Consider the following 27,343-nt stretch of genomic DNA (forward strand, 5'->3'; position numbering starts at 1 on the left):
TAGGCGCTCGCCCTCCCCCACGCCTGGGTAGGCCTCCTCACGTGGGTCGGGCAGCCTTCCCCACCCCCTCCCACCTGCGGGAGGCGGGGCGGGCCGGGCTCTGCCGGCGCCGCTGCCTCGCGGGGGAGGGGGCGGGAGCCGGTGGGAGAGGCGGTCGGGCCTGGTCCGGCAGCTTACAATAGCTCGGCTGAGGGCGGGCGGGGGAGGCGGCCGGGCCGCGGCTGCAGCTGGAGCCCTAGGTGCCGGCGGCACAGTAGACACCCCCTCTCGGCTTCCTCCACAACGCTCCCTCCCGCTGTCTCCCTCACCGGCTTTGCGGTCGGACTTCCCAAACGCTTTCCCCTCAGACGCCTACCCTTCTTTCAAGGGGCCCCGCGCTCTCAAGAGCTCCTCAAAGCATTCTGTCTCCCCTCCTCGTTCCCCAGAGGCCCTTTCACATTCTTGCCCCTCACAGCACCCCTTTCTCCCGCGTCGCCTAATTGCCTCCAGCCCCCTTGCCGTCGCTGACCCCCGTCCCCCACCCCGTCCTAAGTGGACTCCCCGGCACTAGCAGGGTGGGGGAGGCGCCGAGTGCGCGGCGGCGGCGGCGGCGGCGGCGGCGGCGGCGGCGGCGGCGGCGGCGGGAGGCAGAAAGTGAACCGGCCCCTCGCGCACACTCGAGCGCTCACTCCCCGGCTCGACCGCCGCCACCGGGGAAGAGGAGGAGGAGGAGGAGGAGGAGGAGCGGAGTCTAGCCGAGCGAGCGCGGAAGGTGAGAGCCGGCCTCCCGCGCTGCCCCCCTGGCGTCGCAGGCTGCGGGACTGGGGCGCGGGGGTGAGGGCGGCGCGGGTGGGGGCCTGGGCCCATTCATTCCCAGCTGCTGGGCAGGGTGGGAGGGAGGGGGCACCAGGTAAGGTGCGGCGGGGCGCCCCCGGGCGCGGCTGGCCGCTCTCGGCGGACCAACAAAGGCTCCTTGTGCACTGCCCGGAGAGGCCGGCGGTCTCAGAAGCTGGGGACCCGGGGGACCCGGGGGGAACCCGGGGGAGGACCGGAGCGGGGGAGGGGCCGGGAGACCCGACAGGTCTGGGGCTGGGAGCCGCCTCCCTTGCGAACTTTGCGGTGTTCCGGCGCTAACCCTGGCGGGCCATCAGGAAACCTAGCAAAGCGGAGTCCGATTCATCCAGCCTGGGAAAAAAAAAGAAAAAAACAAAAACCAAAAAAACGCTCCTGTCCAGGCCGGGGGGAATCACCTTTAGGGTTCACCTCCTGGAAAAATACGAGAGGAGGGAGCTTGACTTATGCAGCCCCTCCCCCACCCCGGGAATACCCTAACTTGTGGAGTTAGCAACAGACAAGGAAAGGAGAATGACAGTTACTTTATGTTTAATACTCCATTTCGAAAGACAGATTATTATGGCCCTTACTGTCTTGAATGTTTCAGCAGCAAACATTGCTGCGGGTATTTTCGAAGAATGCTTTACAAGTTTTGGTATTTGTGTGTGTTGGGAGCAAAGTGCTTCTTGTTAAACTGCTTGGGTAACTGTCTTACAATTTTTCCCCAAAACTGAAAGGTGAAGAAAAGGGTTAGTACTATGGTTACCAATAAAAATTCAAATTCATTAGTCTAGCCCATATTTTAAAACTTGTCCCTGAGAATAACCTTTCATTTTGTCTACTGTGTCTTTGTCAGGAGAAAACAGTAATCAACAGTATATAGATGCCTCATTGGTCTTACCTTGTGACTTCACCTACTTACTTTGTGACCTTGAGCAGGACACTTCCAGCCTTAAAATTCCAGCACTTTTTAAGTCCTAGAAATCAGCAGATATCTAGCACGTCCTCAGCTTTTAAAGAGTCCATTGAGTAATCCTGCCACACGCCTCATCTCCTCCCTCGCTCTCCCTCCAACAAGGTCTTTGCTGGCATCTACCTTTAGACTCCTTTCAGGCAAAAGTTACTTCTCAATGGATTTCCCAGAAATCTAGCAGGATTTTTATGGCACTTGTAACATTTTTGTTCCTATCTGGGAAATCCTTTATCAGGTGCATATGAAATCCACCTCACCTCAGCTGGAGACTCTACTTCTCAAAAGAGTTTTGGGAACATGAACCCTGAAGCTTATCTGTATCCTTACCTATATGAGATCATGCGTTTTTTTTTATTGGTAAATTTGCTTACTCCGTCATTCATTTACCCAGTATTACCAGAGTGTGGAGAGCTACTGTTCTGAGTCTCCTGCTAGCACTATGGGGATTCAGAGTCTATTAAGACATTCTCTGTTTTCAAAGAGCTCAAAGTCTAGTGGGTGAGGTAGACATGTAAACAATGAAGGCCTCCCCTAATCTCTGGGGGGACTCCAGTTGTACAAGGAGTAGTGTGCAGTAATTGAGGCTGCTGGACCTGTTCTGCAAGTCTTGTCCAGGCCAAAGTGAGTCTTGTGGGGAAGGTGGTGACCTACCTCTCATCCATAAGATAGCACTTAACAGAAAGCTTGTTCAGTTCAATTAAATATACATTTACTAAGCACACTTTATGAGGCCCTGGAGGCTTGGAGAAACCAGCGCTTTGTGAAAGAAGGGCCCTATGTATCCTGAGAGATCTTTGTAAAATTATACCCAATCACTTCATTTCTCCTTACTTCCCAACTAGTCATTGGCTAAAGATAAATTTTTAAACTTTTTGGGGCACTGGGTGGCTCAGTCGTTAAGTGTCTGCCTTCGGTTTGGGTCATGATCTCAGGGGTCTGGGATTGAACCCTGCATCGGGCTCCCTGCTTAGCTGGAAGCCTGCTTTTCTCTTTCCCACTTTGCCTGCTTGTATTCCCTTTCTCACTGTTTCTATCTGTCAAATAAGTTAATAAAATCTTAAAAAAAAATAAACTTTTTAACGTGAATAAGAAGCTCTCGGAGATCAGATTACTGCTTACCTTTGCAGCCTCACTTTATATAACTCCTCTGCCATACACTTTCTCATCTCTGCTTTTGTCTGGTGCTGTTCTTCCCTGTTGAAATGCTGCCCCCCCCCACCCCATCTGCCTGTGGAGAAGTGCTTGTTGGACCTCTGGGAAGCTGTCCCTAAGTCACTCCTATTACTTCCATAGAATTGGTTGCTCTTCTGTCCTCTGGCTCAGGTACATACTAGTCTCAAAGCTCTCTAGTACTCTATTGCAACTATTTGGGTCCCCCCCCCCATTAACCTGTGAATTTCTTGAGGGCATGTTCTGTTGGGTTAGAATAGTTAGCTCCAAGTGCAGTCCCTACACCAACAGCATGAACATAATCTGGGAATTTGATAGAATTGCAAATTACTTTTCCCATCCCGGACCTATAGATGAAAAACTGTGGGGTTGGGGCCCCCAAACCTCTGCCCTCCAGGTGATTCTGACACTTGCTAAAGTTTGAAAAACCACAGGGTTAAAAGATCTGTTTTTGATAAGACCAGCTCCTTGCCAGCTCCCTCCCACTCTTTCCTTCTGTGTTTTCTTTCTCTCTCTCTCTCCCTTCTTTTTCTTCCTTAGCACTTACGGCCTGTCAGTCCATCCCATCTATCTGTCATGTATCTTTTGCCAGTAGATTGAAAGCTGCCTGAGAGCATTGTGTCTATTTTGTTTGTTACCATATTCCCAGTGCCTAGAGCAGTAGCATATAGCAGGATCTCAAATATTTGTTGAATGAAAAGTGTAAGAGGATTTAGTCCTATTTGCAGCCAGCTGTTTATAGTGGAGTTTTATTTAAGAATAGTTCTTAGAATGAAGAGGACCCACACTCCAATATGCAAATCCAAGTGGATTCTAACATTTTTGGGGATTTGTTTTAGACTGAGTTTTCTCCTGTTTTACATCTGTCCTGCTCCATCAAAGCCTGCAGTATTTTTCAGCTAGAGTTCTTTGAGTCAAAACCTGAAAAATGCTGTTGAAATATCTTAGACTAGGATTGTTTCTTGGGAATTTGCAAACAGGTTTTGCAAATCTAAATAAGTGCCCTAATGTTTGAGTCTTTTGACTTGAAACTGTCTCTTCCGGATCTTCTGTGGTTTTTGTCTTTCTCTAGTGATACTTAAAGCCATACAAGGGCCTGTTTGACTCCACACAAAGGTTTCTCTTCCTTATGAAGCTCTTAAAATTTTTTTTTCTTTCACTTTCCTATTAGCCCTAAGATTTCATATCCAGTTTTTCCTTTCTTAACTACCCTTGGAAAGATTGGCTTCATTTGTTCATTTATTTATAAATACTTCTTGAGTGTTTCTCTACCATGTGCAAGGCCCTATGCTGGGACAGGATGTTCAGGTGTGCATTGGATGCAGTTCAAGTCCTCACGGTGTTAAAGATATTACAGCATGGTATGATAAGTGCTGAGATGAAAGGATGAAAGAGAGGGGTACAAAAGTGACATATACTCATCAAACTGGGAGAAATTTGTCTTTCTAATTTTTTTCTCAGTTTAGGAATAGTTTATCAAATAAGTATCATTTTGGTAAGTAGACCTTTAAAAAATTTTAGTTAAGAGATCAGTAGCTTTGATGGGGAAAATGAAAAGAAAAATCAAGGTGGAATCAATAATTGTTAATTTGAGACAATTCTCAATTATGTTTTTGCTGATTTTAATGAATTTCTCTTTCCCCCTTTTTTATCTTTCTAAACGGTAATTAGAAAGTTGCGAAAAGGGGCGCCTGGGTGGCTCAGTGGGTTAAGCCGCTGCCTTCGGCTCAGGTCATGATCTCAGGGTCCTGGGATTGAGTCCCACATCGGGCTCTCTGCTCAGCAGGGAGCCTGCTTCCCTCTCTCTCTCTCTGCCTGCCTCTCCATCTACTTGTGATTTCTCTCTGTCAAATAAATAAATAAAATCTTAAAAAAAAAAAAAAGAAAGTCGCGAAAAAAACTTTTTTTTGGAAAGAGAGAATCTTAAGGTTTTCAAAAGCATATATCATTTCATAGATGTCATTTTAATTCTTTTTTTTTTTTTTTAAAGATTTTACTTATTTATTTGTCAGAGAGAGAGAGGGAGCCAGCACAGGCAGAGGCAGAGGGAGAAGCAGGCTCCCTGCCGAGCAAGGAGCCCGATGTGGGACTCGATCCCAGGACACTGAATCATGACCTGAGCCGAAGGCAGCTGCTTAACCAACTGAGCCACCCAGGCGTCCCTGTCATTTTAATTCTTAAAGACTAATATAATTTGGGGTGGGAGGAATGGTCAGGGAAACTTAATTTAGTCTCTTTTTACTGTATGATCTTATGGAAGTAATTTTATCTCTGTGCCTTTTGTCCACCTATAAGATGGGGTTAGTGACGGTTGCTATGATTGGCTTACAAGTTTATGAAACAACTAAATAAAATATTGAATATAAAGGAAACTTTGGAAAGTATAATTTGATTTCAGTTGTTAGGTGGTGGTAAACTTTATTGAATATCTGTTATATACCAGACATTACATGAGTTGTTTTCTCCAGTCTTCAAAATAAGCATGTAAGATGATTACTAGTATCTCTGTTTAATGGATAAGGAGGTTGAAGCTCACACTGACAATGGGAACTTGTTCAAGGTTTTACTGAAAGTAAGTGGTGGACCCCCATTCCAGTTCATATTCACCTGATACCAGCAATTATGAGTTATGTTCATTAGCCAGGCTGCTTTAATTTTTCCGTACCGAGGGTATAGGAATGTTTTGCAAGTATATTGCTATCAGAGTTAAAATCGTTTAGCCTGCTCTCTTTCTTTGTGCACAGAAAGATTGGTGAGGACAGTTTTACATGCCTGTACATTTATCCTTCACACAGGAAAAAAATAACATCTCCCTGGTGTTTTTTTGTTTAGTCTTCACAACAGCCCTGTGAGATAGGTATTTCCATTTTAGTAATTAGGAGACTGGATTATAGAAGCCTTGGTTTGCTCAAAGGCACATCACTAGCTAATGACTAAATATTGGTTTAAAACTACATTTTTTGAATCTCAGTGTAGTACTTCACTTTTGCCACTGTATCATATTGCCTTTTAAACCTTCAAACTCAACTTTGGAGCCCTAGAAGTGTCCTTTTAGATTGCTTTCTAATCCCTTTGGCCTTTCTCCCTAAGAAAATCTTGACAGAAGTCCAGTTCGAACTACAAAAAGATAATTGCTGGTAAAACACCAACAGATGGTCATATTATAGACTCACAAGATAACACTTTACCACTGAAGCTGAAAGATCAGACTTTATTTATCCAGTGTTCTGAGTCACTGCTGCCTGAATATTCATTTCCCTTTGCCATCATAAATTTATTATCGTTATGTCATATGTTTTTCTACTATTGTGTTAAGCTTTATCTTTCATAAGTAACTTCCTCCACCATTCTATCCTTCCAGTCTTTGAGATGGGGGAAATGATCTATGTGCTAGGATCCTCCAGATTATCCCCTCTCTAAGAATTGTGTAATAATAAGTCTAGAAAGAACCAGAAGTTTATTGATCCCTCATTAATATGATTTTGCTTGGTATTAATTCTTTAAAGTTGATCTAAGTCTTAGTTCTAACAAGTCCATTATGTCTGGCTCCTATTCATGGAGTCGGGGTGAGGTAATTTGCATGCAGTATTGGGAAGTTCACTCTTGTGTATGGGACTTTCTTACTTCACTTTTCCACTTCCAGCAATCTCCTCATATTTTGATGATGACACAATATGTGTGGCTTCCACCCTCCTCTGCCAGCCTGTATCTACAAGGCCTCGCTTTCCTTATTCTCTCCTTGATTCCCACAAAGCTGGGATTCATGTCTTTCTCATTTGAACCCTTGTCCCCACGTACTTTCTATGTTGCTGCAATATTGCCTGTCGCTTTCTAGGGAAGGAGACAGATGTAGAAGGGAGACCATTAAATTTGAAGTTAGGCAAAGACCTATTTGGACACTTATTTAAATATCTATTTCTTAGTTTGAAAATAGAAATAACACCTAATTTACAGAGTTGTGAAGATTCAATTAATAATATGTGTGAAAATGAATATTGTATACCTGAAACCAATATAATGCTGTATGTTGACAGTACTGGATTAAAAAAATAATATACATGAAAAAGAATTGTAGGATGTTAAGTTATATAGCTGTTAGGAGAATTGTTATAACTTAATGACTTCAATTGTTTTTAGCAGTGATCTTGAATTTTGGCTATGCATTTGAACTACTTGTGAAGATATTAAAAAAAATACTGTTGTCTGGGCTCTAAAGTCTACTTAATCAAAATCTCTTGGAATTTCTATTTTTGAAGGTTTATAGGTGATTCTGGTATACAGCCAAGATTGAGCAGTATTGCTTTACATTATAATATTTTGCATAGAAGTCTTAGGTACCTAGCATATGAAATGTTTTAACAGTCTTTTTTTTTTTTTTTAAGATTTTATTTATTTATTTGACAGACAGAGATCACAAGTAGGCAGAGAGGCAGGCAGAGAGAGAGAAGGAAGCAGACTCTCCACTGAGAAGAGAGCCCAATGTGGGGCTCATCCCAGGACCCTGAGATCATGACCTGAGCCGAAGGCAGAGGCCTTATTAACCCACTGAGCCACCCAGGTGTCCCGCATATGAAATGTTTTAATTGTCATTTAAGTTTCATTTGCTAAACACATATTAAACGTGGGGCATTGTCAGGGGCTCTGAAGAAATAGATGAATCATACCTGGTCCCTGCCCTTAGGCTTATGGTTGAGAAACAGACATGTCCATAGACAATTATATTGAGACAAAAATGACACGTGGAGTTACGGGCTCATGCTGTGTAAAGAGAGGAAAGGCATCTACTTCACCTGAAATGGGGGTTGTCTGGCAAGCTTTCTTAAGACAAGTGACAGCTAAGCTGTGTTCTGAAAGGGGAACACGGTTTAACCAAGCACAGTTGGGAAGGGGTGGGAAGAGAGGAGAGTGGAAGAACCTTCCTGAAAGAGAGCAGGGTGAGGACTGTATGGCTTGAGAGCATGTTTGGGGAACTCTGGGTATTTTGGTATACTTAGAGGATAGGACACAAAGTGGGTAAGAGCAGAGACGAAGACGAGGCCTAGATGGTGAAGGGCCTCTAGTGTACAAAATATTTTCACTAATATTATCTCACTTTATTCTTTCAACAACTCTGTGGCTTAGTTAGGACAGATATTGTTTTATCTCCATATTATAGAATAGGAAACAGGTTAATTGAGTTGCCTGAGGCTGTATAGCAGCACAGCTATGATCTGTAGGAGGTTCTTTAGACTTTTGACAATACAGAAGAATAAAGGAAAAAAAAAACCCCAAACCTACTAATTTTATTGTGGAAATGTAGCCAATAGTATCATTTCATCTATTTTTAAATGTTCTTAAAAAATGAATTTGGGCTGGTGATCTCCCTGTTTCCCAGCCACCTGCTTTCCCCAACATCATTGTTCATTGGGGATAAATGAGATCAGGAACAAATCAGCATCATCAGCCTCATCACAACTGACCTTTCACCAAGGACTTTCATGGCACCAAGTACTTTACTTTGATTTTTCCTCCTCAAAATAATCCTATAAGAGATATTCTGTTTTATACTCATTTTATAGATGAGGAAATTTCTTTTTTAAGATTTATTTATTTATTTATTTGACAGAGAGAGAGAGAGAGAGAGGAATCACAAGTAGGCAGAGAGGCATGCAGAGAGGGGGAAGCAGGATCCCTGCCGAGCAGAGAGCTGGATGCAGGGCTCATCGCAGGGCTCATCGCAGGGCTTGATCCCAGGACCCTGAGATCATGATCTGAGCTGAAGGCAGAGGCCCAACCCACTGATCCACCCAGGCGCCCCTATAGAGGAGGAATTTTAGGAGCAGATCAAGCTGGGATTTGAAGACATTTTTATGATTATTACTGTGTGACCATGGCAAATCACTTAACCACTCTAAGCCTCAGTTTTCCTTAGCTGTTTTATAGATGCATTACATCTAATGCTAACTTCCCCAGCTCAAATATTTTATGATAGTGATTTTTTTACCTTCATACTCCTCCTCTCTGCCTTCACCCTTGTTCTGTAATACACTAGGACATAGTCCATCAGTAACTGTTTTAGTGTGAAACAGCTCTCAGTGGGCAAGAGGTTGGGGAAGGTGTACAGTGGGACCTGATAACAGTGGAGGGACTCTTAGTCCTCTATCACTTGTTGGAGAATTACTATATTTATAACATTTCTTCCATTTAAGATTATTTTCCTATCTGGACTTATCAGTCCTGTGTCTGAGATTTTTATTTAATATCAGGGTAGATTTTCCTTTATTAATTTAAGGAGTTATCTATATGTAATCTGCAAAGTAACTTAAAACAAGAAACCAGGTGAGCAAAGGGAAAAAATTTATGATGATACTATTTGGAAAGTCCAATTTCCTGAGCAGCTTAGAGAGAGTTAATATATATTAGGCTTTACTATTTTGTGCTCACTCAGTGCTGCACACTCAGGCTGCACATTCAGTGCCCAGATCTACTTGGGAATCGGGGATTGATACCATGACCTGAGCCAAAATCAAGAGTCGGATGCTTCACTGACTGAGTCATGCAGGCGCCCCCCAAAACATGTTTCTTTCTTTCTTTTTTTTTTTTTTTTAAAGATTTTATTTATTTATTTGACAGAGAGAGATCACAGTAGACAGAGAGGCAGGCAGAGAGAGGGAAGCAGAAGCTCCCCGCTGAGCAGGGAGACCGATGTGGGACTCGATCCTAGGACCCTGAGATCATGACCTGAGCCGAAGGCAGCAGCTCAACCCACTGGGCCACCCAGGCACCCCCAAAACATGTTTCTAACTATTGCTGCTTGCCAGAGCATTCTCTGAAGTTGACTGTTTTGTAAAGGTCCCAGGCTAGATGGGAATGGCAAAATACACATACTTTCATTTGCATGCAAACTCAGTACATCTCTACAGTGCATCTGTTTATCAATTTCTTAATTAGTCTACAGATATTTATTGGTTGCTTCCTATGTCCCAAGCATTGTGATTAATACTCAGGGTACAATCATAATATAGAAATGATCCTTTTTCTTGCTTGTCTAAAGCTTACATTCCAGAGGGGAATACCAAAAAAAGCATTGAATGTACAAATAAGTAGTTGCAGGTTTTAAGTCCTACAAGGGAGATAAAGGACTAATACAGAGAATTTTGGAATGATGAAAGGGAAGGCCTCATTGAGGAGATGATGCTTTTAAACTAATAAATGCAAGATGAATAGGTATTGGTCATTCAGAGAATAGGGTGTAGAGCCTGTCATGCAGAGGGAACATTTTAAATGCACAAAGACCCTGAAAGTAGATAAAAGTTTAGAGCTATCATACTCAAGATAGTAACTCCTAGACAATACTAGACATACTACTGAACATTTGAAATGTGGCTGGTTCAAATATAGATGACCTGTAAATATAAAATACATACTAGATTTTGAAGGTTTAGTACTGAAAAAAGAATTTAATCAACCAATTTTTATGTTTAGTATATATCGAAATATTAACATTTTAGATAAATTGGGTTAAAACAGATTTTCAATTTAATTTCACCTGCTTTTTTTTTTTTAGCTTTTAAAAATATAGCTACTAGAAAATTTAAGATTACATAAATGGCTTGTGTTAATGGCTCATATTTTATTTCTGTTAAATAGCTCTGGTTTAGCTCAACATAGGAACTAAAAAAAAAAAAGTGATTATGGCTGGTGTACATGGAACAAGAGTGAATGATACTTGATAAAGTTGGGGTGGTAGGAAGAGACTTTTCAAAATGTTACCCTATGCAATATCCTGTTTAATTCTGAGAGACTGAGAAGGGATTATTAAATCGATTTTATAGACAGAGACAATTAGTGCCTGAGGGCCCTCCCCACCTGTATAGTGCCACACTTCTAGCTTAGTATCTTGAGTGTAGAATGTTCTCTATTACTGTCAGCTGACACAGACAAGTAAACCAATGTGGATGGGCAAACTGATTATATCTATAATATCAATGGTATCTTGGTATCTATAATATCTAAGCAGAAATTTTGGTCAAAGATTGAAATTTTCATCACACACACACACAAAATCCTTCCTATAGGTTCACTCCTCTTGAAAATGTTTCATGGTACACTTATTTGAACTTTTTCGTATGTTTAAAAATTATAATAAAGTATTAGGAGGGAAGTATGTACAGACAGCACTCATATACTCACTATTTAGATTCTGTAATGTTTTGCTGTATTTGAATATCTGTCCATCCCTTAATCCATTCATTAATCTATCTTGTTTTGAAGCCATTCCAAATAAGTTGCAGGCACCAGTGCGCTTCACTCTAAAACACTTAAGCATTTGTATCATTATTTATCTACATAGAACCATACTCTTACCCATTACACTGTGGGATTATTTGATTAATGTCTATCTGCCCTACCAGACTCTAAGCTCTAGAGAATTATTTCCCTTTAAGACATGGATCCTAAAGAGGATGAATTTTAATATAGTACCCTTTTCCTTAAAATAAAAATTACCATTTTCTGCTCATAATTGTATTCACAGTTCCTAGCATATAGTAGTCACTCAAGAAATATTTTTTGTTTGCAAAAATGAATGTGGAGCCAGCATCAAACTGAGGTCCATTTGACTTTACTGAGAGCATTTGTTTGGTTTTTCTCAAGTTCAGTAAACATACAAGAATCCTTCCATTGGCTGATGTTGGGAGAGGGAAGGAGAGAAGAAACCTTAATGTTCTCATATTCAGCTATCCAGTACAATTAGCTGATCTGGGTCAAAGTTAGATGCATGCCCTGATGCTAGCTAAGGATGTGGGAAATTCTTGAGCTGAACAAGTTGGTCACTGGCTACTTTGCCATCTGGGTCTTTCTTCATTTCATTTAAGTTAAAGAATTCTATGTTATGAAAAATGGCTTAGATTGGGGTCTTTGTAGGCATATTTATCTTCCAGAGGATCCATTCTTTTTAGTACTATTCAAGGCAATATTTCAAAATTCATAGTTTCCTTTTAGATTATTCGGAGTTTCTTTAAAGTGCTACCTAATTTCAATAAGGCTTAACAATAATGTTACTAACTTCCGTTAAAAATAACAGGGCTCTGTTTCACAAACTATTTTGTAACACTATTCATAAATTTTAAAGTCAGCCAGATTCTATTACTCTAATGAATAAACACTTTATTGTTTCTTTTTTCTTATGTATAAACATACGTGTTTACACAGTTGTAATCACAATGTAGATCTAAATTGGTTGTTTGCCTTTTTTTCTTGATGTATAAACATTTCCCCATATTATTTCTTAGTGCTCCTTATAAAATTTTAGATGATATTTCATAATTTGTCTAAACCATTGCATCAATCAGTCAGTTTTCTAGGAGAGAAACAGAAATAGAATTCTTTGTGGGGAAACCTCAGTTTTGCTCTTGAGGCCATTCAACTGATTGGATGAAACCTACTATTAGATAAGGAGGAATAATCCCCTTTATTTAATGTCAGCTGACTTGTAGATGTTAAATACATCTGTAAAATACCTTCCCAGCAAAACCTAGATTAGTACCTAGATTTAATTAGGTAACTGGGTGCTGTAGCCTAGCCAAGCTGACACACAACCATCACAATCATTTAGGTTTTCTTTTCCTGTTATAAATCAGACTGTAATTTTATCTGTAACACTACTTACTTTCTCCCTTAAAAGATTTTTTTTTTTAAGAATAAATTACATAGGTATGATTACTCTGTCAAGGAATATAAAGACCAAATGTGCTCTTGACAGGATTTAATATTTGCAAACTGAAAATATGAATACAGTCTTTCTTGCAGTGATTTCTTTAGGAGTTAATCTATTCAATTGACTAATTTTCTATTTCCGAGAGCCTGTTCCCCCCACCCCACCCCCCACCCCCCGCCACCATGTTTTTTGGCTCTGGAAATAGCTGCTTTAAAAAAAAAAAATTCAGGGTTATCTTCAATTCTCCCTTCCATCTCCACCTGTCATGCTTTCCCCTGGATTTCTTCCTCCCCCGACCCCTAATTGCCCTACTGTACTCTGCTTTCCATATCACAGATACAATAGAAACTTTATATTCCTACTACTGAATCTAAGAATCTACTTGATTTGCACCTGTTTTTGTCTTTGCCTGTTTCTCTTTCAAAGGAAGGCCCACTCCTTCACATGCTTTTAGATTCCTTCCCATGGTCTCATTTCAGAAACCTCATTTCACTGCATCTTTTAGATTTTACTTTCTACTGAGTTATCATAAGCAGCATTCAAATGTTCTATTTAAATAAAAACAATTTTTCACTTCCCTACCAAATAAAAGCTCTCCTGAGATCCCATGTCAGCCTCCAGCTAAATCTTTTCTCTGCTCTTTTGCTCTTTTTCAAAGCCAGTCATCTTTAAATAATGTTTACAACTTCTGGTTCCAGTTTCTTACCTCCTGTTTACCTGAAAGCTTACTCCAGTCTACTTCTATCCTCACCACCTCATCCCAACCACTCTTACTAAGGCCCATAATGACCTCCATGGTGCCAAATCTATATAAAACAAACAAACAAAACCCAAAAGCAACCAAAAACCATAGGGGCACATACATACTCATCCCTTAAGGTCACAGAAATATTCAGTTGCGATTCAAATGTCATACTTTTTCTCTTCTTTAACAGTCTGAAGCAGAATCCAGATAAGGACTACACAGAAAGATTGGTTGATAGGTCTTTTTTGTTTCTTTTAATCTCTAAATTCCTCTCAACCTTTTTCTCCCCCCTTTCTTTTTTCTTTTTTCTTTTTTTTGGTTGAAGAAACCACATTGTTCTGTTGAATTTTCCACTGCCTGGATTTTTGCATTTCTCATTTTTGTTTGACAAGTTCCTTGGTCCTGTATGTACATGTAAGTTAGTATCTAAAGGCTAATTCAGAGTCAGGTTTTTCTTTTGTTTTTTTTTTTTTTTGTTTGTTTGTTTTGCGTGACCACTTTCTAGGTATCAGTATGTTCTTTCATCAAGGGACTCTTAATGCTTGGATGTCTTTCTTTTTGTGATGTTAGCAGCCATGGGATTTCTTTTCATTCTCATCTTACTGGACCTCTCTATTTGCCTTTATGGTTACTCCCTTTAAAATATTCTTTTGCCTTCTGGATAACATTTTATCCAGAGAAGGCTCTCCACTGAGCAGGGAGCCCGATGCGGGGCTCGATCCCAGGACTCTGGGATCATGACCTGAGCCGAAGGCAGCCGCTCAACTGACTGAGCCACCCCAGAGCCCTGCTTTTTTCTATCTTGATTTTATTTAGTTTATTTTTAATGTTGGGATTCCTCAAGGGTGAGATCCTCTCCTCTTCTTATACCAGACTCTTTCTACTTCATTTCATTCCTTGTTCTGCCTCTGAATATCATGTGTATGCTGGCAACGCCCACATTTTCCCATATGTTTCTAGCCAAATCTCTCTCCTTAGCTCTAGAGCCATGTATCCACTTACCCAATTGATATTTCCACTTTGGGGTCTTACATTTCCTATTAATATGCTCTATAACTGCATTCTTGATCTTTCCCCACAAACTCAGTCCTCCCTGTCTTAGTGGCATCTTTGTTTCCCTGGTTGCTCAAATCACAAAGTTAAAATTCACTCCTGACACCTTCTTATCTCCTATCCTTCATTTGTACTCCACCCCCAATTTATCAGTTTTATTTCCTATGTATTTCTTGAATCCATCTACCTCTCTCCATGTCTATTGTCACCTCTCTAATCCACACTCCCACTATCTCTACCCCGGACTACTACAGTAATCTTGGAACTGAACTCTGCTTAAAACCTGTAAATGCTCTTTTTTTTTTAAAAGATTTTATTTATTTATTTGACAGAGAGAAATCACAAGTAGATGGAGAGGCAGGCAGAGAGAGAGAGAGGGAAGCAGGCTCCCTGCTGAGCAGAGAGCCCGATGTGGGACTCAATCCCAGGACCCTGAGATCATGACCTGAGCCGAAGGCAGCGGCTTAACCCACTGAGCCACCCAGGCGCCCCAATGCTCTTTGTTTTATTTAGGAAAAAATATAAAATCTTTAATGTGATTTGTAAGTTTCTGAGAGGGTCCTTGTTTTTGTTTGTCTAACTTCATCTGGTGCCACTGTCTACTGCACTGGCTGTTGCTTCAGAGCGATTGCCGTTTTTTCCCCCCTGTTCTGCAAAGTTTGAGAAAATCTTTCTTGCCTCAGGGCCTTCATACCTGTTCTCCCCTAGTATGTTTTTCCCCAATTCTGGCTTCTTAACAAGTCTGCTTTCTCTCTCCCCACTTTTTCTTCTTTTAGAAAACAAGTGTGAGCCAGGACCTGTCTAATCTAAAGAAGACCCCCCTCACCCCCCGCTGCCATTATCCTCTCCTGTACTTTGTTATTTTCTGTAATGGCATTCATAATGATCTGTAATTCTGTACTTACCTGTCTATTGTATGTCTAGACTTCCAACTTCATGGAATCGAAGATTAAATCTCTTTTGTCTGCCACCATACCTCAACACCTAGTACAGTGTGTGGAACATAGTAAGTGTTGTCAATATTTGCTGAATGAATGAGTTCACACTATCAAGGATTAGTAAGTCTTGGCAGTTTTATCCCTGCAATTTTTTCAAATGTGTTTTTATTTTTCTATCTCCTCTGCTTGGTTTTGACCATAATCATCTTTTCTCTAGGCTTTTAACTACTTCATTACTAGTATCCTGGCCACCAGTTTCTGCCCTCTTATTCATTCATTCATTATTCTGCCTGGAATAATTCTGATCCTGTTACTGTTCTGCCCCAAAACAATCACTATGTTTCCATTACTTGTAAGATAATGTGTAACCTGAGTTGTTTTTCAGGAAACTTTATAATTTGACCTGATCCGCTTTTTTAGCCTTATTTCTCCTGACCCTACTCCAGCTCTCTAAAAAGACTTTCTGTTTCATTCACTTTCATATATCCTATCATTCTGTTCCCTCAGAATATCTAGAATATCTTTTCCCTCTCTGCTATTAAAACTCTTCATTCATGGGGCACCTGGGTGGCTCAGTGGGTTAATGCCTCTGCCTTTGACTCAGATCATGATCCCAGCATCCTGGGATCCAGCCCCCATATTGGGCCGTCTGCTCGGCAGGGAGCCTGCTCCCCCCATCCCCATCTCTCTGCCTGCCTCTCTGCCTACTTGTGATATCTGTCTGTCAAATAAATAAATAAAATCTTTAAAAAACAACAACAATGGGATGCCTGGGTGGCTCAGTTGGTTAAGCCGCTGCCTTTGGCTCAGGTCATGATCCCAGGGTCTTGGGATCGAGTCCTGCATTGGGCTCCTTGCTCAGCGGGGAGCTTGCTTCTTTCTCTCCCTCTGCCTGCCACTCTGTTTGCTTGTGTGCGTGCTCTCTCTCTCTCTTTCTGACAAATTAAATCTTTTTTTTTTTTTTAAAGATTTTATTTATTTGACAGAGAGAGAGAAATCACAAGTAGGCAGAGAGGCAGGCAGAGAGAGAGGAGGAAGCAGGCTTCCCGTGGAGCAGAGAGCCCGACATGGGGCTCCATCCCAGGACACTGGGATCACGACCTGAGCCGAAGGCAGAGGCTTTAACCCACTGAGCCACCCAGGCACCCCAAATAAATTAAATCTTAAACAACAACAACAACAAAACCCCCAAAAAACAACTCTTCATTCATAAATCCAACTTGGATGCCATGTCTTCCATGTTGTCTTCCAGGCCTCATCTACCTATGCATGATTACAAATTCTTGAGGGTGTGCTACACACTGAATGTTTATGTCTTTCCCAAATTTATATGTTAAATCTCAATGCCCAATATGATGACTGGGGAGGTGGTGTCTCTAGGAGATTAAGTCATGAGGATGGAACCTTTATGAATGGGTTAGTGTTCTCATAAAAGAGACCCTAGAGAGTTCCCTTGCCCCTTTTGCTATGCAAGGACACAGTGAGAAGACCGCATCTGTGAGCTAGGAAGAGAGTTCTCACCAGACACTGAATCTTCTGGTGCTTTGATCTTGAACTGCCTAGCCTCCAGAACTGTAAGAAACAAATTTCTTTTTTTTGTGTGTGCCACCCAGTCTATGGTATTCTGTTACAGCACCGCTAATGAACTAAACAGGTAGTACTTTTTTCATTCCTTACTCTATACTTAGCATCTTGAGCAGAATGTGGCATGTAGTAGGCTGTCAACAAATCCTTATTGGATGACTGAATAGCAGTTTACTTATCTACTCAATTGTTTATTAAGTTTTTTGGAATGTCCATAGCATTCTTTCCATCCTTTGCACTGTAATTAGAAGTTCATTTGTTATCCATAGGAGCTGATCACTTATAAAGTTAATCCTCATGCAAGCATCCCTCCCTGCTCTCCACTGTACTCTGTCCTCTTCACCCTCTTTCTTAGTAAGTGCCTTTCTAATGGTAGGATAATTAACACCGAACAGTACAATGCAAATAGATTCTAAAATGGACACTGACCACAAAAAAGAAAGAAAGAAAGAAAGAAAAAACACAATTCTGTAAAACATGAAGACTTTTATGAATTTGAAATAAAGCAGTATTAGAGAATGGTTTGAATCACACATGCAAAAATCATTGACAAATGAAGATTAGGTACAGCTAGACCAGTTTAAAATTGAAGGGGAAATAAGCGTGAGTAATGACATAATATGAGATTCAGAGGACAATGATTTGAGTAACAAAGGATTAAAATAGACCCTTGGGAAAGATTGGTGAAGCTCTTGAATATTTTTACAAAATTGATCCACTTATCAACGTATTTTGAAAGCCAAATGTGAAGTGACAGATGTTCTTTGGTTTGAGAATTACCTTATAGGCAATTACAATTTAAAATTTTGTTAAATATTAAGAATTAGAAAATTTTGTTTTACGTTTATCTTGATAAATGAAGCTTCAATCAATTGTTTTGAAAAAATTTACTAGGAAATTTTGTTCTCTCATCAGTTAACTTTTTTTTGGGTATTAGTTATACTCAGTAAGAATCCTGCTGTATGTACTTGTTTCTCCATTAGATTTAGTTTCCCAAGGTTGGGATTGTGCTTTACTCATTATATTATTATGTGCCTAGCTCAGACTCTGGTACTTAAGAGATATCTAATAAATAAATGCATAGGGGATAGGAAGAAGTAAATAATAATTGAAGGGTTTGGAAAAGCTCCTTGGAAAGGTACTGTTTGGTGCAGAGTGTGTATGGCAGGTGAGTGAATAGGATTTGACTCTTAAACTTTGTTAGATCCAAAATGAAAACCTCTTTTATTCTTTCTTTTGCTGGCTCCTGCCTAGTGTGTACTTCAATATTCACAGTCTGTTCTCTGCTTCAATAGCTCTTGTTCTCATTGTAATTCTTCCTGGAGATTGAGATGGAAATGAGGAAGGCTTTGGGCTGCTGCCTCGGCATCCACATTCATGAGAACTTAGAAATGCAGAGGGACCAAATGCCATGCCTGACCTAGACGGATCCAGGTCAGCCAATCATTGCTTTACTGTCTCTCCCTTTGTTCTCTGTGTCTCCAGTCTCCTATCTGCTGGAGGTGCTACAGCTGTTTATACCGATTAATATAATGCTAATGTGACCCTTAATGAAAGCATTGGAAGCACATGGTCCCAGCTGGTGAATAAAAACCATATAGGGTCAACCTTCAAAATACCTTTTCTAACAACAATTGGACTAGGCACCTGAATACCTTTTTGCATTGTTTTTGAAACTATGGAAACAAGCTGTAAGTGTTTAGGGAATGTAATCCCTTATTTTATGGGATAAGGGGGAAAAAAACCCCTCAGATATGATAAAGCTCATGCCAAAATAATAATTCCTTACCTCCCATTTTAACAAAGATCTATCTCCTGTAAATGTAATTTTGTCCCTTCTGCATTTTATGCAGCATTTAAAACCTCTACCATTGACCTGACTTTGAATCTTGTGGCCCTGCCCCTTCCTGACTGTGATCTGGGGAGAGTTGCTTAACCTCCGTAGTTTCAGTTTCCTTATTTTTAAAATGGTACTAATAATAGTACCTGCTTCACAGGTTTGTTACTGGGATTACACAAGGCAATAATCGTAAAGCACCTAGCAGATTCTGGCGTATAACAAGTGTTTAGCAACTGTTGGCTATTATTATTATTACAGCATAAGGAAGCTAAAATGAGCCTAATGACCAGTGCTTTAATTTATAGCCCTGTTCTCGAAAGCTTTGTTTGTATTTCTCCTTGAAGGATCTGGACTTTGTGAAAGCAAAGATTTTGTCTGCTTGCTTCCATATATTCTCAGTACCTAGAGTAATTTTTAGCACATAGTAGTTGCTTAGTAAATATTTAGTGAATTAATGAATTCTCTTAGAGAAAATCTTTGAGAAACACCTACTTTATTTATTTTTTTAATTTAAAGATTTTATTTATTTGGCACAGAGAGAATGAGAGAGAGATTGAATGTGAACAAACGGGGTCGGGGGGAATGAGGGAGGGAGAAGCAGACTCCGCACTGAGAAGGGGGCCAATGCCATGTGGAGCTCAATCCCAGAACTCTAGGATCATGACCTGAACCGAAGGCAGATGCTTAACTGACTGAGCCACCTAGGCCCCCAAAACACCTACTTTTGGATACTCCAAAGACTTGTATGTTTTTTTCTTTATAATTGTTTGTATAAATTTGCATTTTTCTTTATAGTGTTTGTATTGTGTTCTTGATCTTTTCAGTTATCTGTTTCTCTCTACATTATAAATCTTTGTGGGTAGGAAACTATGATCTCACTATGGGTATTTCATTGTGGCTCCTAGTACAGCTTTTTTTTTTTTTTAGTAGTTATTAAGGATTAGAATTCCTGACAACTGACTCTAAGAATCACTCGTATTTAGTACAAATTTATTGAGTAAACACCAGTATATGCTGTGGCACCAATTCCAACTATAAGAAGTTGTGAATTTATAGGGTCAGTCCTTGGTGGCAAGAGGCACTTAAATGCCCTTGTGACTGTTGTTCTTTTTTTTTTTTTTTTAAAGATTTTATTTATTTATTTATTTGACAGACAGAGATCACAAGTAGGCAGAGAGACAGGTGGGGTGGGGGGGAGCAGGCTCCCTGCTGAGCAGAGAGCCCAATGCGGGGGCTCGATCCCAGGACCCTGAGATCAGGGCCCGAGCTGAAGGCAGAGGCTTAACCCACTGAGCCACCCAGGTGCCCAACATATGTCCCTTTCTTAAAACCTATTTATTGGAGTAAATCTTTTATCTTAGCATTCAAGGCCTTCTACGATCTTGCCATATCTAAACTGTAAATCTATTTCCCCCCACTACCAATGAAGATAGCCTAGTTTAAAGATTTTATTTATTTATTTGACAGGGAGAGATCACAAGTAGGCAGAGAAGCAGGCAGAGAGAGAAGGGAAGCAGGATCCCCGCTGAGCAGAGAGCCCGATAAGGGGCTCCATCCCAGGAGCCTGGGATCATAACCTGAGCCAAAGGCAGAGGCTTTAACCCACTAAGCCACCCACACACCCCGTGAATGTTGTTCTTTACACATGAAATACCCCTCTCCTTCCTTGCCCTGTCTCTGCCAGATGCCATACTGCTCTTTCTTTAGGGCTTAGTCTCCTCTGTCATGTCTATTTACTTCTTTTCTTTTGTGATTAACTCCTTTGTATGTAAATCTCTTTATGGAAGAAGTGGATAGCTTTTGCAAATGGAATGATTTTGAGGAAGGACATTGCAGACTGCAGAAAGAGTTGCTGCAAAGACAAGGAAGGAAAGGGTCAGCTGTTTTGAGAACATGATAGTAAATAATAAATGTTATCTTTAGTGTAGGGCAGTTTATTGTTCAGGTTTCTTATTAACAGGGGCAAGTAACAGAATCCACTCTAGCAGGTTCAAGGAAAAATGCTTTATTAGAGGGTGCCAGAGAGATTAAAGAGCCTTTGGGAGAGTAGAAGAAAAGGACCCAGGCTGTATTTCCAGGAACAAAATCCTCAAAGCGCACTGCAGAACCGACCTGTCAAAGAAGCCACTTTCTCTTCCATAGTCTCAAAGCTGCAGATGGGAAGCTGTTGCCACAGCCGCTAGATCTAGAATCGTGCTGTCTCTGCGCAGTTTGCTCCAACAAGAGGGATGTTCTGTGTCCAGTCTCTTCACTCATCTAATTTCATTCCAAGTCAGTATCTAGTGTGAGAACATCTGATTAGCAAAACCTAAAGCACAATTAGAAGGGAGTCTGGGAAATGTGTGTGTGTATATATATTCCTCAAGCTGGCTTTCATCATGATCATAAATTGGCTGATAGGAATAGTTGAGGAGGTAAGTTTTTTTGTTAACTAATGGATAAGAGAGGTATATAGATAGAGACAGAGAAGAAGGGGAAGGGGAGGGAGGGAGAGAGATAGGAAGAGAGGCAGATTGGAAGAGAAAAAGATAGGGATAGGAAAAAGAAGAGAAAAAGATAGAGATAGGAAGAGAAAAAGAGATGGACACTGACTTCATTTCCTAAAATGGGAAAAAAATTCTGTAGTCCTATTGGATCAACTTAGGTCACTTGCCCATCCCTGAACTATGAGAGTTTTAGAGACTACCAGAAACTAATTGGTTAAGCCTGAGTCTTGAACTAATGATTGTCAAAGAGAATGGTTTGAATACTATGGTTTAAATGTAGAATCAAGGGGCGCCTAGGTGGCTCAGGCTCTGCCTTTGGGCCGCTGCCTTTGGCTCAGGTCATGATCCTAGGATCCTGGGATTGGGCTGCTTTGGGCTCCCTGCTTGGTGGGAGGCATGCTTCTCCCTCTACCACTCCCCCTGTTTGTGTTCCCTCTCTTGCTGTGTCTCTGTCAAATAAATAAATAAAATCTTTAAAAAAAATAAATGTAGAATCAAGACCTACCTCTTGCTGGGTGCCTGGGTGGCTCAGTCAGTTAAGTGTCTGCCTTTGGCCCAGGTCATGATCCCTGGGTTCTGGGAAGGAGCCCCACATCAGGCTCCTTGCTCAGTGGGGAGCCTCCTTCTCCCTCTGCCTGCTGGTCCTCCTTCTTGTGCTTTTTCTCTTCCTCTGACAAATGAATACATAAAATCTTAAGAAAAAGAAAAAGAAAAAAAAGACCTACCTCTGGAGCTAGGTTTGGGGGTCAGCATTATCTTAGGACAGTTGGTTTCCAAAGTGTGGTCACTAGGGAGCTTGTTGAAAATGCAGATTCCCTGGGCACATACCAGACCCACTGAATAAAAACTCTAGACATGGGGCCCAGGAATCTGTTTTTATACAAGCACTCCAGGTAATCATGACTCTGACAACATGCTAAAATTTGAGAAATGCCTTAGAAACATAAGCTGCTGAGGGATGAATACTGGATAAAAATCAGGGCTCTATTAGGAAGCAGGAAGAAGAGAATGAATGCTGGATAGGCAGCCAGTAGCGTCCATTTCAAAATTGTAAAGGTGGATAGGGGTCTGTAAATGAGGAATCTTGAATGTCTACCTCAAAAGGTTTAGATATAAAACTAGATCATATATGTATGAAGGACCTGTGCAAGTGAAGGAGATAGATTATAATAGGGATGAGTTAGAAAGCACATTGAACTTGGAGTCAGAGATTGGGTACTTATTTTGGTCTCTGTACTTCTTTGAGCAGCAAACTCCTCTTCTGTAAAATAGGAAGTATAAATACTAAAGTGTTGGAAGAATTAAATGAAGGAATGTATGTGGAGGTTCATTATTTAGCATATGAATAAGTAAATATTTACTGAAAATGCTTGGTCAAAGTAATATGAACTTTATTCTGAGGACAAGGGGAAGTGTGCTCCCTTGGGACTGTCTTTCTTCATAGGACAGTTCCCTGGTTCTTAGTAATTGTTTCAGGTCCTTATCATATTTAGATAAGCTCTGATTTATTTATTTATTTATTAATTTATTATTATTATTATTATTTTTTTAAAGTTTTATTTATTTGACATAGAGAGAGAGAGTACAAGTAGGCAGAGCAGCAGGCAGAGGAAGAAGGAGAAGCAGGCTTCCTGCTGAGCAGGGAGCCCAATGTGGGGCTCGATCCCAGGACCCCGAGATCATGACCCGAGCCGAAGGCAGCCACTTAACCGACTGAGCCACCCAGGTGCTCGTTAAGCTCTGATTTAATTTCATGAGCAGTGGTTTCTGCCTCTGTACTCTTTTCTTGGGGAATTATGTGAATTATTTACTTCAGCTGTCACAGGGATATAGAGATTTCTTTTTTGCTCTTAAAACTAATATGTACTAAGAGTGATGTGATCATATATATTTTATGTTCTGCTTTGGCAGAATAACTGATTCCTTTTTATTTTCTTTTGTGAGGCCATTTTAATTTGTAACACTATGGCCTCATCCTCCCACTTTTTTTTTTTTTTATACATTTCACATTTATTAAATATAGGATTTTTATAAATTTCTATTAGGTTACAGTGGAAAAGGTGTTCAGGATTGGTTTGGACTCTTTCCTTTACTTTATATAAGAAACTAAGGGAAGTAATTTGTCCAGTCCTGTGCCTGCTTTTTGCCCTCTTCTTATTTTTTGGCATGTTAGAATTTATATATGGGGTTAAATTTCATTTCCCCCCCCTACATATTAGTCAAAAATCTCTTGTCAATTGTTTATATCGAATGGGATTTAGTTAAAGTCATAAGCCTGGTCTGTTGAAAGTGGAACAGAGCTGATGTCCCAACCTAGGAAGAATGATTACCTAATGAGTAGAAGTGTTGTGGATCCAGCAGTGGAAAGAAGGGCCAACCATGGACATTACTCTTCCCTTCTAGACATAATTGGTTATTTTGTTTGATGTGCTAGTTATTGGGTGTACCAGTGTTGCATTGTTAGGTGGCTTGTGGTCTTTTCTGTGTTTACATCTAGGATGTTTGAGGAAGGAAGGAAGGAATGAAATTGAATGAACAATTTTTACTCTTATGCTGAGCACTTCTCACCTTATCTATTCTACAAATAATAGCTAATGTTTGTTTGTTTCTTTTTTTTTTTTTAAAGATTTTATTTATTTATTTGAGAGGGAGAGTGAGAGAGCATGAGAGAGAGACAGTGAGAGAGAGTGGGAGAAGGTCAGAGGGAGGAGCAGACTCCACATAGAGTTGAGAGCCTGATGCGGAACTCGATCCTGGGACTGCAGGATCATGACCTGAGCCAAAGGCAGTCACCTAACCAACTGAGCCACCCAGGCGCCCTAATGTTTGTTTTTTTTTAGAAAGTTACTGCTGGGTGGCAAGGCAATCAAAGAAACTTCTCATACACTTATTTGTACTAATTAAAACCTAGATTAGCAGCTGAAGGGCAACCTAGGTAAGGGTTATCCAACTCAACACCTTTATTTTATGGATGAGAAAATGGAGCCAACAGAAGAAAAATAACTTAGTCAATGTTTTAAAAAACTTTTTTTTTTTTCTGACTACAGATTTATTCAACACGAAACAGTCTCCTCCAGCTTTACTGAGGTGGCTGACCATGTCCAGGACCAAATTCACCTCCAAACTGGAATTCAGTTGCTGCCCCTGCCCTAGCCTCAGCTTTCTTGTCAGCACCAAGGGACACAGCACTTTGTCTGTAGGTGTCTCTGTTAGCTTCCCCTGTGTGGGTCTTGCAGGTGGCTCTCTCCTCAGACCTTTAGACTGTGGCCTTTCAGTCTCAAGACTGCTGTGGTGCAGAGTGGCAGGCACAATTTCAGCGGGCAGGTGGAGGTAATCCCAGAGATACTGGATAACCTTGTTGGTAAGTTTCCAGTAGAAAAGTCTCTAGGCAATGTATTCCTTTATGTAGCCTCATGATCTGAGAGACGGCATGGCCTTGACAACGTGAAGACTGGGTACATTCTTGTCTGCCAGCTCAGGGTGTTAGGCATGTGGACATCCTTTTTGGCCACTATCACTCCCTCCTTGAAAAAGAGTTCATAAATGACAGAGGGTTCTTCTTGATCATGAACATCTCAGTAGCTGCTACGTATGGGGCTGGGACTGGAAAGGAAAACAACTCACCCAGTGTTATACAATAAGCTAGTTACAGAGTTAGGAATACATCTCGGCACTTCGGACTCTCTGTTAAGTGCATTTCCACCACACCCCTCTGCTGGATACAGTGTAGGAGGAAGTGTTGAGTAAAAAGATCTGGGTATGAACCATGGCTCTGACACTTACTGACTTGTTCCTGAGAAAGTAGTACCACCTCCTCAAGTATGAGTTTCCTCATTTATAAAATGGGATAATACTGATCTTTCTTTTACCTGCTTTACAGAGTTATCATTAGGATAAAATGTGAGATCCAGTGGAAAAAAGATTAAAGTGAACATGGCCAATCTGTCTATGGATTTCAGCTTTATCACCTATTGACTCTGTGATTTTTGGGCAGGTCACTCAGTTGCTGTGAACACAGCTTTTCCTTTGTAAAATTGGGACAGTATTAACTCCCTTGCAAAGAGCTTTTTTGAGGACAGTAGTGTATGTAAAGCATTCATAATGGTGCCTCTTGAGGCTGTGGGTGGGATGGGTAAGGTATGAGCTTTGCGGTTAGTCAGGTTTCTGTTCTAAACTCTAGTGGCCCATGGTTAGGCTCTTTCTTCTGTCCAGGGAAGGCCCTGTAGAGACGGTAGACATTGAATGTGGTGAATTGATTGAAGAACAGGTAGAGGAAATTTGGTGGCTCAGAAAGGAGAATGGAAATGGGAAAAGTAATGCTATTTTTCATCACCGCGGCCTGCAGGCCACCAAGTATCTGTATGTCAGAACATTTGTGATGAAACCTTTTCTCATAGTGATCTCAGTCTCTGACATAAATGTCCCAAAGTGTTGGGAGTATGTCTAAGTCCTCTTTTGACCCAAATACCTGACCTACAGTAGATATGTGATGTATTTTTATTGAAAGAATGATGACCTCAAATGGAGAAGTACTGTGGCATGTAGGGGTCCATAAATATGGGGTGGTCCATAATTTCTTATCCAAGCTCTAATTTGCTGAGATATTTATCATAAATCAGGCTTTTATAGTCTTTAACCTGATAGATTTGTGAGATTTCAGGTCTTGGGTTTTTGAAGCTTTGCTCTACCACCAACTTCCCTTTACTACCTTGGTTAGGCCAGAAAACGATTTCCTTCATTCCTAGTCATTGTGTGGCACCTGCTGGGTTCCTCTTTTTGGTCTTTAATCCTGGGATAGGGTTGTGGTTCTAATGCACAAGAGCTAGAGAACATAAAATCTGCATGATCAGGCAAACAGCATTTCCTCAGAAGTTCCAGAATTATGGGAAAGCTATGGGAAATGCTAATAGGTTCCCTCCTTCTTCCTCCCCCCAAAGAATACTCTCATGTAAGCCATTAACTAATCATGTATATTATAGATCAGACAGTTATAGGTGTCTCTGTTAGACACCTAGGTGTCTCTGGGTGCTTTGAATACATTATTTCACCAAATGCTTAGTAACCCTTTGAGTTAGGCTGATGCCCTCAATTTCACAGATAAGGAATATTGAGTTTAGATAAAGGAAATTACTTGCCTTAGCTAGTAAAAGGTAGATGTAGGATTTGGACCCAGGTCTTTATGACTCAAAGATTATCACTGATTGCCATGTCTGTCTACATTACTAGAATGGGAACTCCTTGAAGGTAGAGGTCTTGTCTCATTCAAATCTGTGTATTCCAATTGCAAAGGAACAAATGGAATAATTTTTTTTTACATTTTTTTGAAGTTTTTGGTTTTTTTTTCTTTTAATTTCAGTTAACATACAGTGTGATATTAGTGTGCAGTATAGTGATGCAGCACTTCGGACATCACCTGGTGCCCACCACACAGGTGCACCCCTCCATTAACGAAGTAACACATAATTGATGCCTGGGTTGTTCTGCAGCCTTATGATCCCTCTCATTTTAAGCCCCCTCTCTAGTTTCCTCTAAAGTCAGTTGCCTGCTTTAGTTTAATTTTCTTTATTAGGCTGTTTTTGTGTGGGCAAGCGTTCCCTTTTGAGGTTGATTGAATTGTGTAAAGCCTCAGGAAGTGCGAACTACCTTCCTCAAACCTGGTTGCATCAAAGCCCCATAAAGTCAAGTCCTGCCCCGAAAGAGGAAGAGAAAACCTGGGTTCCTTCACCAGTAGATATGAGTTGTCTTCTTTGAGTTCTCTGGGCTAATTTCACCACTTAATGAAGGGATATTTCCTTTTAAATTCCAACACTCCACTCTGTATGTGATTAATATCCATGGGCCATTTTTATGTCACTCTTTAATTTCCATCTACCTTCATACCATGTATGACCCTTGGGTCATACAAAGTAAATTCAAGCTCTTCTCCATTTTATCATCCTTTATAATGTCAGTGGTGATTTTATTTCTTTTCTTTTTTAGTAAATATTTTCTTCATGAGTTTCTAAGACAACTACCTCTCCTTGCCTCTCATAGCACTTTCTCTC

General features: G+C 40.7%; 1 protein-coding gene and 1 pseudogene across 2 annotated transcripts in view; one reads left to right on the forward strand and one right to left on the reverse strand.

The window, feature by feature from the left end:
* Nucleotides 1-613: 613 nt before the first annotated feature.
* PAK1 (p21 (RAC1) activated kinase 1) overlaps nucleotides 614-27,343 on the forward strand; it is a 149,061-nt gene continuing 122,331 nt past the window's right edge. For both annotated transcript variants that reach the window (XM_044258466.1, XM_044258469.1), the window contains exon 1: nucleotides 614-751. The gene's annotated coding sequence lies outside the window, so the exon portion shown is untranslated. The remainder of the gene's footprint in view (nucleotides 752-27,343) is intronic.
* LOC122913488 overlaps nucleotides 24,368-27,343 on the reverse strand; it is a 41,818-nt pseudogene continuing 38,842 nt past the window's right edge.

The sequence above is a fragment of the Neovison vison genome, chromosome 7, assembly GCF_020171115.1.
Source record: "Neovison vison isolate M4711 chromosome 7, ASM_NN_V1, whole genome shotgun sequence".
NCBI lineage: Eukaryota > Metazoa > Chordata > Mammalia > Carnivora > Mustelidae > Neogale > Neogale vison.